Below are 13,270 nucleotides of genomic sequence, written 5' to 3'. Positions count from 1 at the left end.
AAGCACGCAACTCTGTAACATTATGTGGAGAAGGAGCTAGTCTGATAGCATCGATGTTCTCAATTGGATGCAACCCGTTTTTGTCAATGCGATGACCAAGATATGTTACTGCTTGCTCGGCGAAGCGACATTTATCAGAGCGCAGCTTAATACCATGTTCCCTGAAGCGCTGCAGCACTGCTTTCAAGTTGGCGTCATCTTGGCTCTTATCAGCTATCAGCACATCGTCAAGGTAGGCCTGCACGCCGGTTAACCCTTTGAGTACCGATTCAATTTTCCGCTGGAATATTGCTGGCGCCGACGAGATACCGAATGGCAGCCTATTGTAGCAGTAGAGCCCTTTGTGGGTGTTAATGACGGTCAGTTTCCGCGAATCCTCGTCTAGCGCGACCTGGTTATAGGCATCCCGCAGATCTAGCACACTGAACCGTTCTCCTCCCGCTAAATTGGCAAACATATCGTCAATGACTGGCAGCGGGTGTTGCTCAATCTCACACACTGGATTTAGTGTAGCTTTAAAGTCTCCGCAAATGCGCACCGAGCCGTTCTTCTTCAAGACGGGAACAATGGGCGTGGGCCATTCCGAATATGGCACTGGAGATATTATCCCCGCTTCCGCGAGCCTATCCAACTCCTGCGACACTTTCTCTTTGTACGCAAAAGGAACCTTTCTTGTCTTGAAAAACTTCGGAGTCAATCCGCTCTTGGGATGAATCCGGGCTGGCGGGCCTTTCAGGAATCCCGTGGTCTCGGTGAAAAGATCGGCGTAACTGGTCAGTAGTGCCAAAGCCGGTAGCGGGGCAGCTGGCGGAATTGTGCTGGTCTTGTTGGGTTGCGCCTTGACGTGAAGGACAGCCGTTCCCGTGTCATCCAGTTTCTGCAATAGATTGGGGTCTTTGCCAAAGACTGGGGCCTTTGCAGTTTAACACCACCAGGTTGCATTCAACTGTCACTGCTTGATAAGACACGTCCATGCTCATTACCCCAAGCACGGGTAGCTTCCCGAGATAGCACGACAACTTTATCGGCGATTTCGCAAGCGGAGGCCATTCCTTACGATGCTTGTCATAGATAGCTTTTGAAATGACGCAGACTGGGCACCCGGTATCAATGTCCATTTTTAGGTGAACGCCGTTCCACGTGAATATTTTCTGAATGGGCGGTAGCAGTGTCTGCTTCGTGCGGAGAGACCAAATCTGCGATGTACTACTATCACTCTCCTCAGATTCCTGCTGCGTTTGCGCTTCCATGGTACCGGTTCTGTTAACAATGTCCGATGAAGAGCACATCCTCGCTAGATGACCGCACTGTCTGCATTTGAAACATTGCCGTCTGTTAAAGCGACACGCTTCAGTCTTGTGGCCATGGTTCCCGCAGCACTGGCATTGCTTTTGTGGCCTGAACTTCGGCTTTTCTCTCTCTGGTTTGCGCCGACGAGTTACATTGAGCACGTTAGCATCCAGAGCTTGTCCGGTTATGCCCCGTGAATCAAGTTCGGCGCTTTCTGCAGCTAGCGCGAGAGCCTCTGCTTCCTTTAGCGACCGGTCCTTTTTCGCCAGAAGTTGCTTTTGCAAACTTTTCGATCTGACGCAGCACACGATGCGGTCTCTGATCATTCTGTCTAGCATAGACGAAAAACTGCAGTTCTGTGCTATTTGTCGTACAGCAACAATGAATTCTTGCACGGATTCCTCTTCTTTCTAATAGCGGTTGAAGAACTTGAAACTTTCTGCTATCTCGTTCGGTGTAGGATCATAGTAGCTGTTCAAAGTGTTGACCACCTCATCGTATCTCAGCGAACTTGCTTTTGCTGGCGCTACTTTACTGCACAAAACTTGAACTGACTTTGTCCCAAGGGCGGCTACGAGCAAGGCCCTTTTCTTTGCGTCAACTGTGATTTCATTGGCTTCCAAGTACGCTTCAACTTTCACTAGGTAAGCTTGCCACTTATCTTTTTCATCATCGAAGTCCGGTAGCCTGTGACCCATGTGTGCCGCTGTCCTGGGCCCGATGTCCTGGTTCAGCCTCGTCGCCACTGTTGGGACGGCGTTGTCGGTGGACAAGCCGCTCCCGGTCGATGCATCAGACAGCGTAGCCAGGCCGGAGAATGACGCTTTATTCTCGGATCAAGGGATATTATATAGCCAGAGGGGCGAGGGAAAGAGGGGCGAGGGAGAGAGAGAAACGAATGACAGATCGGTGTCGGCACGGGTTCAGTTGGTGGCTTATCGCTTCTGCTATCAGCAGCAGTTAGTTAGGCTGTTAAGGCAGTTTGAGACAAAAGAAAAGAAAAAATAGAGTTCGCTGAGTACTTCAAATCTATTACCAGCGCTAACCCAAGTTCCTTTCAAACCCCATTAACTAAAGCATGCCATATACGAATTTGTGGCACAAAAACTAATTAGTTTTTGTTGTATATGACGGAGATTATTTAATCTGGGTGATGAAAACAGCCGTTAAGGTAAAGCTTGTTTACTAGCGACATGAGGGCAAAATAAACATGGGGGATATTTAAGATAACAAAAAAGATTACACCGCTGCGCACGTTTCTCGAACGCTATAGAACAGGAAGTTGGGCACCGTCACTAGTCGTAAATAACCTCCTCTTCACCACAGTAGAACGCTTCTTTTTAATTTCCATTGGTGTTGCGCTTAAAAATATTTTTGGGTGGCAGGCTTTCTTCGCTAAATAGCAACCATGAGGTGGAATTGAAACAGTCTAGAGAGAGGATTTTTTTTGCTGTAACGATATGAACATTGCTTAAGAGTTTGCAGCGTTCCTGCGCATCTTAACAAGCGGCTCACTTCCGTAATCATACGAAGGGAGCGGTTAGTGTACCACAAGCTGCCGTTCATGCTGCAGGGAGTCGATATTGCTCTGAATACACAATGTTGCAGCACCATATAAAAGCTCGTAAGGAGGAATTGTGGTTCCGAATACCTAGGGCACTAAGAAGGTCGTACACAAAACCCGTATTTATCATTACACCTGCGCTTCATTTCCGCTGCAACGACATAATCTAGCCAATTTGGTTTTTGACCGAGTAGCACAAAATTCAATCAAACTGCCCAATCGCGACAAGTTTCGGAAGTATCTTTTCAAACGAGGAATTTCGTGATATTCCTTTCAGAGAGAGAATTTATCCCAACGATGCCATTTCGGCGTACTCATTGCATAGCACGCTTATATGTGCGTTACTAACGAAAGGCCTTTTCGTCGGGCTTACATCGTTAAATTTTCACATCCAACTTTTGACTTCGTTAAAAAAATGTCGACTCCAAAAGGTATATTTTAGCACATCAGGAACGAAAATTCTTTGCAAGCAGTTCACAAAAGACATACACACATCGCCTGGGTCTGTAGTGACGTGACTTCGCTGAGTCTTCCAATCGCGGTAACTTTGAAATTTAACTCATTTTCTTGCACATTTGATCGTGCCTTTAACACTGAATCCTTCTTAGTCCTTTTTAAGTATATTGCTTAACTTCATATATTGCAGTTCTTGCTTTCCGCTGTCCACCCCCTTCCCTCATGTAAAAGCCGGTATGTTAGGTCCCTTAAAGGAAAATCATTGATGATGAGGCTGTTTTCGATAAGAATAGTAAACTTATTTTACTGTACTCTAGTGGGGAATCGCAGATTTATAATAATTATATTTAAGCGCTAGGAGGTTCTTCAAAGCGATAAGTGTTTCCAAGTTAAACACAGTGGTTAGCACTTTGGATGAGTTTTACTAAAGCAAACTTTCTTATTTCGGAGATGTAACTATGTAGCTGTGAACTTACAAATGCGTCTCTTCTGCATCCGGCGTTCACACATAAGAAAAAAGCATTTTTCTGTGCGTTTACCCGGGAAGGACATGAAAGAAGAGCGCTACAGAAGACAGGAGCCGTAGGAACCCCTCTTTGAAGGTGATTGAAAGATGTTTCAACTTGCGTGTTCGTATCAGATGCAAGTCACGTCGTCTCTGCAGCACATGCATGAGCGGCGACGTCGTTGTCTGCATGGTCCGGTTAATCTAGACCAGCTCGTAACTTGCGCGAAGACCGGCTTAGTGAATTGAGTCGCGTAGCAGGAACCGCACTGGCGTGCCTGAAGTGCCATCGAAAGACCCCAGCGATGTTATCAAAGGAGAAGAGGCCGGCGTTTCCAAAGCTCACAATCGAATTACGGCCTATTGCTTCTCATCCAAAACAGTGTACTTCGGAATGACGGCGCTGATCCTCCAATAGTTCTTTCATAATCATTTGATTCTTGCTTGTCTAAATATCTTAGAGAATTCTGAGAATTCGAGGTTATTCGGAAATTCGAATCTCTGAAGCTTCATGGTAGTGCGTGCAAAGTATTTTTGCGCTAGCATTTAAAATGACGACGTAGCTACCGATCAAATCCGCGAAGATGTTCAGGCTTCATCGCTTCATCGCACTGCTTTGGAGAAACTCGTGGTGACGTCATAGCTGCCTAAAATTCGGATGTCCACTGCCTTTGTCTACATGCCGCCGTGCGTCTTCCGATGCCGCCATGCAATGCTTCGTGAGCTTCGCCTCCGACATCATTCGTTTTCTTTCTTGAAGCAAGGCGGCTTCGCTGGAAACTTAGCGCCGCCGTACTTGACGTCATCACTGGGGTTTCTGCCTGTCGCTGTGCACTGCAGAGAGGCTTCAACGCCGATGCCCCTTTAGTCGACGTTTAAATCAGCATTTAAAATCCTAGCGCAAGAAGATTTCTTATGCAATACCTGCGAGCTTCACACATTCGGCTCGTTTGAACTCATCGAATTCTAAAACTTCTTCATTTGCCTTTTAAGAGGTTCAACAATATATTGCTACGCCTAATGCAGGTCAAGGTAGCTGTTTTCAATTCACGTATAGACAGGAGAGCAAGCAAAATACTAGCCTCAATATTAATGTGGAGGAAAGGACTGCTATAAATTTGACCTTGTCAAGCTGTAACCAGTGAGGATGATCAGAGTTTGAATAACCTGTATTTAGCACTCCCACCTTCTCCCCTGTCGCTTTTATTTCCGCCAGCTGCAGCTCTCATGACTCACATATTGTATACGTGCTGCTGCAACTTCTGAGGCGCTTATCAGGGGTTCTTTAGTCAATGACAACTAACAGCTCGTCTCTAAGTTTATATAGTTGCATTTATTAAAAAAATACAGACGACGCGGCGTACAGCGACGCTCACTTAATTTTCAGCATAACCTTGCGCAAAGAAGAAAAAAATTCCTAGCTTCCTTATGCCATGCATTTCCTCGTTAAGAAACCTTAATGAATGCGAGCAACTGCCTCTTCTCGATCCGCATCTTTCATTTGAAGACTTATTTTCTTTTCACTCAAAATTATTAGTAATATACGAATTCTACTAAAAAAATTTCTTCGATATCTCGGGAGAAAGAGGTGGCGTCATGACGTAATGTCGACATGGTAGCAGGCGATTAAAAATTGTTAAGACGTACATAGAGTCATTGTGAGTGGTAATTGACTTCTTTATTTCGAAATCAAGAGCCTTATTTAGTGCTGCTTTCACAAAAAGCCAACCGTGATCTTTCGTTACAGCATACCGGAATGAAATTGTAGCCATTTGTCATGAACCAAAGAATCGAAAGCTTGATGACGACTACTATCGATTATATTAACGCGAATGGGGCTGAGGCTAAAGCGCACACGTTCCCAGCACAATGAAAAGGTGAAAATTTTCTTTCCCAAGTTACCACCTTAACGTGACGTTTCACCAGTGGCCCTCACATGAGCCCATTCATGGCTTAGCGCACAGCACTCTCCAACACACACCCTTGTACGTGCGCATTTTTTTTTGTCTGAGTGCAAGCAATTGCACTGTGTTGCGATACCCCAGCATATGCTATGACGGTTCATCGCTGAGCGCTGTGCGAAAACGCACATTACTGTTGCACTAACCCTCAGTAAGCACGGAACAAACAGCTGATGCGGTGAGTCCGGAAGTCAGGCACAGGCGATGTTGAGAGACGGTGACGCTGCCCGGTGGCATTCTGGTTGCGGCGCCGTGTAGCGGGCGCCGTGACATTCACGGAGCGAGTCTCGTCGTGCATCCAAGGTTCCCCGCCAGCCGGCATCGAGCTAGAGCCCGATGAGCTACGCGACGTAAGTGGTACCGTATAGGCAGCCCTGTCTCTGTGTCCCCGTAAAATTTGGTTAGCGCAAGGCTGTAAGGCACAGTCGCATGCATTGTTTCGCTGGTTCCTTATCTACACCTGCTATGTCATAGCTTTTGTTGCTTTCGCTGGCCCAGAACAAACACGTGTTTTTATCCCACGCTTCTGATGTTTCACTATTCGGGTGGTTCATAGCTCACGAGCCGCTTCGATCAAAAGGTGTGGCATTTTCACACCAAGTGAGCATATCATAAGGCCACTGTCTGCGCATGAAGGTGCCGGTTTATTTCGGTGATCATAGGAAGGATCAGTCCTAGAGTGGTCCTACATCGCGCTTGAGAAATATTTGTGGGATGGGGTATGTTATGGTATGGTCTAATAGGCTCTGGTATGGTATGCAGTGCTATTCTATGCTATGTTGTGCTATGCTATGCTATGATATGCTATGCTATGATATGCTATGCAATGATATGCTATGCTATATTATGCTATGCTATGCTATGCTATGCGATGCTATGCTATGCTATGCTATGGTGTGCTATACTGTGCTATCCAATACAATGTTCTGCTATGCCATGCTATGGTATGGTATGATTCATCGTCGCATGACATCATGACATGTGGTGCGTATTTGTACTGTTGAGCTACCAATGCGTAAAGCGGTATTCCTCCGCTTCGGGCGGTAGCGTCAATTTGTGCTTAGGGAAATAGCAAGAACCTCCGCGTTCCCCAAAGGGTGCAGGTACCACCCCTCCTAACGCTTTAAGGGCAACGGCCATGTGTCTCTGCTTCATGGTTTATGAGGGTTTGACGTCAAAAAGCGATTCAGGCTATGTGGGGCGCCATAGTGAAGAGCTCCGGAAACTTTGACTATCTAGGGGTTCTTTAACGTGCCCTGACATGGCAGAATACACGGGCCTCTAGAATTTCGCCTCCAAAGAAATTCGCCCCCACAGTCGGGACCGAACCCGCGCTTTTCTTGTCAGCAGCCGAGCGCCATAACCACTGAGCCACCACGGCGGCCCATAATGTGCTTGTAACCGTCATGATCACCCGGTAGCATCCCATTCTTACGTTAGATTTGTTTGACAACTTCAGATACTATATTGGGTCGTTACTTGGATTCCCTCTCCCCGTCTGCAAGGATTCTCGTGGATTTCTCAACGTCCGTCAAAGTTCTTCATGATCATGAAGCAAACTAGTCCAATAGCCATCTTCCCTTACTTTCGCGTGCATGAAGCTTGTATCAACTTCTAAACTTCCTTCCGTTTAACGGGGTTAGCAAGAAAGCTAATGAGTGGTGAAACGTGCTGCTCTACGATTTCTCTGTACTTTTTAGAGGCGCGTAACGCGCGTCGTAAAGGTGGCTCAGGTACTTCTCTGGTTCTTCAGGTATTTTAGAGAGGAAGCTCTACTTCACAGCCAAAGCTGAAGATTTGACCAAGACCTTGAATAAATAAATAAATAAATATTTCCGCGACTGGGATTCAAAGCCGCGGCGGCACGAAGAGATTGGCTTCGCAGGTCACTGCACGAGAGCCGGAGCCGATAACGCCTCGCGTTGAACTGCAACACACACTCACGCTGCGCATTGCACATCGTCGCGTTCATCTACTTTAATATGCGGCGAGAACACATCACACCAGCTTAATTTAGATCGGAGCTTAATCTGAGTCTAATATCGTCGCCAGACGAGCTGATGACCCAGCAAAGCAACAGCAACAGACGAAGCCGGGTGGACTGCTCACATTGTCTCCTCGTCGCCTCCAATTTGCGTTAGGGGCGGCGCGGATATCTTTCGCTAGCTTGTGCAGACCATCGCGCGTGCATCATGAAATAAGGGAGAGGTTTTGAACTCACGTCTATATTTCCTAATGCCCTCAGGTACATCTCCGCTTAATTTCTACCTCCTCTGCTGTATCGTCAGTAGATTAACGTTGCCTTAACAAAAAATGTCATTGCTTAATATTATCGCTGACTTTTATTCATTGTGCAACCGGTGTTTTTCACTAGACTATAGAGGACATGCTGTGTGCGTGACCTGCACTAAATCAGGAAATATAACCTCTTTACTGTACAAAAACCTGTTTTACTCCTTGCTCACTGGGGAGATCAAAATTCGCCTTAGCAGGTTTTTGCGCAACACAGACGATACACACAAGGTGACAGGACGATCGTCTTGTCTATGTGTCGTCTTCACTGAGCATAAAACTGTTGTGGCGAATGAAGAATCAGATAAACTAGCCCGACAATAAAACTTGCTGAAGTTTACCTGAAAACTCACGCAAGGTGGCCAAGCAGATAACCGGACCTAGAGGCTTCTCTTCCACTGTTGTGCTTCCTAAATGTGTCATCCCTTTATCATAGTTTATCGCTTTCCTGCCCAAGCGTCTTTTCTTGATACTTTTCTTTTTTACAGCGCGCCCTTTCCACCCTTCCTTCTATTATCCCCTCTCTCTTGTGACCCTTGAAGGACATTCAACCATCACTATTTTTTATCCGTAACTTCCCCGCTTTTTCTCACTCCTCCATTCTCTTCGTTTGCGTTAGGACGAGTGGTTTGTTATGAATATTTCACGCTTCAAGCTTCCTAAAATCTCTGCGACTGAAAAAGGTGCGCAAGGGCTCCAGGCGAACGGGCTTATTTCGTTGAATGATTAAAATGTGCCAGTCCCCAGTGCATTACTTTTTCTATGACGTCTAAAATGTACAAAGCTCTCTTAATTATTGAAGAAGCAGATTTTTGTTTCAATACTCCCAGTTTTTGTACTTAATAGATTTTTTTGCTAAAATATTTTGCACATGATTTTAAAGGAAGACCACAGATTTTTTTGCACTTTTGTTTTTAATGTGCTTTTTGTGTCTCGCTCCACCTCGATATGTATCGACTGCTTGTGCCACCCGACCATTTCGAATTCCCTTTTTTTGTATGAGACTTTCGCGTCTCACATTTTGAAAGTCGCACGTTAAATAAATAAGATATCCCAGTTAAGGTGCGATTGAAAGGATAGCAGTCGAGTTTTGACGGATTAATTCACTGCCTGTATTTTGCAGGGACTAAAGAACACAACACCTTTGCCGATGGGGCCGGCAAGCCCCGATTGCAATTTGAGAGCAGAGATTGAATCGTGCGCAGAGTCTTTGTAGGGCGCTTAGCACTGCTTTTGTGGCTATGTTATGCGGCCGCGTCTTTTCAATCCCATACTAAGAGTGCATTGACAGATGTGAAACGTGTGATGTTTCTCACGCAACTGTCAGGAAGGAGTGGAGAACGCGGTGAACGCTGCGCAAAATTGGAAGGAACACAGTGGTGTAGTAATAGTTAAATAATTTGGTTGCGCGACCTTGTTACTTTTGCACCAAAATGAAAACCATGAAAAACATCGGACTTTTACGGTCCTCACGGTCCTTACGTCCCTTTAGCTTTTCGCCTTCATCGAAATGCTACCACCGCGGCTGGGATCAAAACCGCATCTTTCGGGTCAACAGCCGGTACAGTAAAAATCTCTCACAATACCAAAACGTTGCAGATTTAACTCGCTAAAATTCATGGTAAACATTTGGATATTATTTGTTGTATGTGAACAAATCGCATACGAGATACTTCAAGAAAAAGAATGAAAAAATGAAGAAAGCAAGAAACAAAATTGGTACAACCAAGATTGAACAGGAGGCAGCGAGGGGTGGAAAGAAAAATGACAGCTGTAACGTTACGAGACAGTGAAAGTGCACAGTTGATAAGGGGACAAATACCAGTTAATGACATCCTAATAAAATTCAGCCGCCGCGGTGGCTAAGCGGTTATGGTGCTCGGCTGCTAACCCGAAAGACGCGGGTTCGATCCCGGCCGCGGCGGCTAGAATTTCTTTGGAGGAGAAATTCTAGAGGCCCGTGTACTGTGCGTTGTCAGTGCACGTTAAAGAACCCCAGGTGGTCGAAATTTCCGGAGCCCTCCACTACGGCGTCTCTCATAGCCTTAGTTGCTTTGGGACGTTAAACCCCATAAACCAAACCAAACCTAATAAAATTCAAGAATAAATCGGCATGGGAAGGCTATGCCATAAGGAGGCAAGGTTAGCGATGGCTGTCGAGAGTAACAGAGTGGATTCCAAGAGAAGGCGAGCGTAGGAGGGGGCGATAGAAAGTCTGGTGGACAAATCAGATTAGGAAGTTTTCAGGGATTAGTTGGCCGTAGCGTGCACAACAGGGGATTAGTGGAAGAGGCATGACAGAGGCTTTGGTCCGTCAGTGGGCGTTGTCTAGCTGATGATGATGTTAATGCAAAGTGGTCACGTGTATTCACAAATTAAGCAAATTCAGGGGACAATTTGACGATCTAAAGCGAGGCGGAAGCCTTTCCACGCAACTTTGGCTCCACGACCGTAGGCACACACGAGGCGGCAATGGGGCGACTTGGATTGGCTAGTCATGACTAATCAGTCATGGCTAATTACCCATGACCCATGACTAACTACTCAGGACTAACTAGTCATGATTGGTTAATAACTGTCTAGTCATGACAAATTAGTTTATCACTGGCTAATGATTATAGTTAGTCATGACAAATTAGTTTATCACTAGCTAATGTTTATAGTTATTACTAACTAGATGATGACTAACTAGTCATGATTGGTTAATGAGTAACTAGTCATGAGTGGTTAATGACTTGTTCGAAATGACTGGTTAATGACTAACTAGTAATGAATAACCAGTCATGACTAACTAGTCAGGACTGATTAATGACTAGTTAGCCATGACTTGTGACTAATAATTCCTATTTATGACTTTCACTTCAGGTGTAACGGACGGAGAGAGACATGGCCGCGTGTATGAGACATTAAAGGCGTTCGCCTCAATATACGGCGGTGAATGATCGTGCCGCGTGCGCTGAAGTGCACCTAGCTGGCGCTGTCCTCCACTCTTCTCAGCAGCTTATTCTTGCAGGGTCTGGCGAAGCCAACCAGTAGTGCAGAGTACATGTTGGAGCACACTACATTACGATCCCATTGTCCATCGCGGACAGTTGCTTTTAATGCGTACAATTTCTTGCAGGCGCGGCTGGGCAAGCACGGCCCTTCAGTCCCGCGGAAATGAGGTCGTCTACACTGGCTTTGGGCACGGCACATGCGTTATTTGCTTGTTAGCGATGCCAAGGACCCATGCCACATTTGTGGGGCGTTGTACCAAAACAGTGCTGTATGCTCCGCAAGCGCGATTCGTGCAAAATTGCTACTCAAAGCTATTGCATAACTTATGGATTGGACATCAGGCTACCAAACGTTGATGTGCGCCTGCAGCAGGATGGAAAAAGCAGTAACGTCCCCAGCAATAGATGAAGGAGGAGCTTGTTCGCAGTAAATGTCTTCTTCGCGCATTACGGTAGGTGCTGTTTAGTTCATTCTCTTTTGTTCTCTATGACTGATTGTATTTCTCCCTCGCTGCTTCGGGAAACCACTCTATATTCGCGTCTTTTGCTGCATATCATCGGTATCACTAGGCGCTGAAAGGAAACTCTTGCAATTGCAATACGACTGTGTACTGACGTTATAGTTGCATGTAGCGCTCATGCTGGGATATTTATCTCGGGAACATGTGAGTGTCAGCGCATTAAAGAATAAATAATCTCACAGGTGCGAACATCAGATAATACAAAAATTACAAAAAAGCTAAATATTGGTTAAGTGAGCAGACATTTTTTGGGCGTGTCAATAAAAAGACCTCTGCATCTGTCACGGCTCCGAAAGGAGCGCGAGGCACCTTCCCGAACCGAGGCAAAGGGGTTGGAGCTTTGACGCCCAGCGGTAGCCGGTTTATGTTCAGCGTCGTGAATGAGGACAGAACCACGAAGTCAGTCTCCGAAAATAAGATGTATTATCAGTATCAACTGCAGGAGACTCAGAAGCAAGCATTTACAAAAAAAGTGAAAGTAACAAAGCACAATAACTAACGGACAGGGAAACTAGTAATATCAATACAACAGTCAAATTTCAACTAACAGGTTACATGCAGGTTGCACACAGACATCGAAAATTACAGAATAGGAGTGAAGGGAAAGTTCACAGTCAATTAGGAAACGGTCCAGCGAGCGCGGCGGCAGTCCACTCACAAAGACGACGCAGAAGGGGAGCTCTCGAAGGTGACGGTCCTTCCGGAGTCCTGTGGCGTTCTTCGGAGTGCGATGCGGCGGCCGCTCGGGGAGTCCGGAGTGCTCGGAGGCGAGAGGCGCACTACTCTTGTGTCCAACTCGGGTTCTTCTCCAGCCGTCGGTTGTCAACGCACAAGACACTCCCTCCCATCCAATAATTCACTCTAAGGGACAGCCCCCATAAAACAAATACCCATAAGCGCACCAAGCAGTCGATACACAAAGGACGGAGCACGTAGGCTCCGCTCCTTCCACTATGCATGGCCGCCATTTTGAGGGTGAAAAAAAAAAGTAGGACAACCAAAAGAATGGTCACGTACGCCAACATCTTCTGTCCTGCAAGGGGGCACCTTGCAGGCGAGGAAAGTTAAAAAGTTGAAAAGGAAGCCCAAAGCTTTGGGCCTGTTAGGGGTGACTTTGAGCTCGAAAACCTAACACATATACACAACAAGCCGGGTGTGCTTCCCCGCTCGCGCACTGCGGGGGGTCTGCCTAACTGGACGGAAACTAACACGCGAAGACGACGCGCACGTACTCGCGCTCTCGCGACGATCGACCAAGGCACAGGCATACAGGATACATTGACATGTGATATAAACAAACTCTAGAACTTACAGATGCTTAATTACCAGAAATTGAGAATATACAAATGCGTACCACTTTTGTGACACGGCCCCCCACTTTCAGAATATTATGGAATAATATTCTAAACTAACAAAACGTGGCACGCAGGCCAACACAATGAATGTAGATGCAATATACCATAAGTAGCACATAAAACAAAGTTCACAACACAAAACAAAACGAAGTTCAGACAACACATAGGAGTATAACCCGATATTCCACGATGCAAGCAAAGTCACATGAAATCTACAACCGGCTAAGGTAGTCCGCCCCGACGTTCTGACTACCCTTAATATGTTGTACGCGGAAATTATACTCCTAGAGTAGCAAACTCCAGCGAAGAACTCGGCTGTTCAATTGTCTA

This window comes from Amblyomma mixtum, chromosome 4 (genome assembly GCF_055824585.1).
Source record: "Amblyomma mixtum isolate Tamu chromosome 4, ASM5582458v1, whole genome shotgun sequence".
Classification (NCBI taxonomy): Eukaryota; Metazoa; Arthropoda; class Arachnida; order Ixodida; family Ixodidae; genus Amblyomma; species Amblyomma mixtum.
This window is presented reverse-complemented; position numbering follows the sequence as displayed.